The following is a 1,777-nucleotide window of genomic DNA, read 5'->3' as shown; positions in this document are numbered from 1 at the left end:
AATAGATGAATATATGCAGTTTTAAGGAAGTAGAGTATAATATATAAATATATACATCACACATTCATATGCAATGAATATATTCATCATCCTTTCAGCCTATGAAGAACAGATAGAATACACTAAAATGCTGAGTGGGTTAATCTGATTTCATTGGTGATTTTGAGAAAGAATGAGGGAGCAGATTTACTTAATCCAGTGAAAGTCATCAAATATAAATTTGCAAACTAAAATACTCCCTGGGCTGAGGCCATGTGTTTAATTTTAGCAAGTAGGATGAATATATTTGGTAGGTATTTATACTAAGCAGTGGACTGAGCTGGAGATGGTCTTGACAGTGGAAACAGTGATATAACCTTTATTATTTTCAATGCAAAAAATGAACTATTAATGTGATGTTCTGGTTGAGAATTTAAACTATCAAAAAATCTGGAAATTCAAAGTCATGGTACCCATAGCAACCATAACTCTGCCCCCTTGCATGCCCAGTGTGGAGTATTTTGTATTGCAGTACATGCTGTGAAATCTATGCCTAAATGTGCTATATAGCAGAGTTACAGTTGCTGTGGGAACTGTAACTTTGAATTGCCTGCCTTTTGTGTCATTAAACTTTCAGCTGAAGTATTGCATTAAAGGAGGTTTTTTTCCTCCACTGCATTTCCTCATTTAAAAAAAAATTGATTGGGTATTTTTTTTTAAAGGATGTAAATGACATTAGATTCAAATGGCAGGACAATGCATTGTAGTTTTTCAGATATATGCACTGATATAGCATTAGTGAAGTACCACATTTACATATTTCAACCTGCAATAACAAGTCATAAAATAATCCTCTATTTATATAGCACCTTAATCCTGACGGGTCCTATCACATACATAGACAAGTAGTAACCAAACCACACTGGACAAGAAAATTCAATAAATATTTAACAACGCCCAACAAAATTATACAGTGCTTTAGGACAAGCAGTAGGAAAGAAAGGCACTATCATCCAGAGGCTGGAACACAAACCACAAAATGAGAAATCTAACACTATGTTCTTACTTTTGTGATGGTATGACTCTCTCCTTGATATTGAGTCAGTGATTTGAATCCCTTGTATCTCTGAATATTCCATTTTCTCTATTTATTGAGGAAGTATTTCTAGGGCCAATGGCAGGAAAAGATTTCACAAGGTCACTGGTTGAGCCTACTACTCCTAGCTAAAGAATGTACCTGTGAATTCTTGAACAAGAGTCAGAAAACTTCTACTATAAAGGGCAGGATGGTAAAAATTGTAGGCTTTAAGAGCCATCAGTCCCCATTGCTATTCAACTCTGCTATTTTAGTGAGACAATAGTCACAGGCAAAACATAAACGAATGCACAGGGCTGCATTCCAATAAAAATTTTTAGGGACCTTGAAATTTGAATTTCATGTAATTTTCTATGTCTCAAAATATTATTCTTCTAGTGAATCTTGAACCTTTTAAAAATGTAAAACATGTTCTTAGCCTGCAGGCTGTATGAAAGCAGGTGGTGGGTGGACTGTAATTTGCCAATCCCTGCTCTAGAAGTTTGGGTTTATGTCATGTGCAAGGCTGCCTACAGTGCGGACTTCTGAGTACTGAGCAACTAGTTTTCACTTTTAAAAAAAGTGTGTATGTGTTTGTTTTTAAATATGTAGATCTTGAGCTACAAATCTATGTATTTTGAGACCTAGTTATATGCATATGTATATGATATATATACATCTATATCTATCTATCTATATGTGTATATATATATATATATATAT

Source organism: Fukomys damarensis, unplaced genomic scaffold (assembly GCF_012274545.1).
Source record: "Fukomys damarensis isolate Sample0158 unplaced genomic scaffold, DMR_v1.0_HiC HiC_scaffold_20, whole genome shotgun sequence".
NCBI lineage: Eukaryota > Metazoa > Chordata > Mammalia > Rodentia > Bathyergidae > Fukomys > Fukomys damarensis.
Note: the sequence above shows the minus strand (reverse complement) of the source record.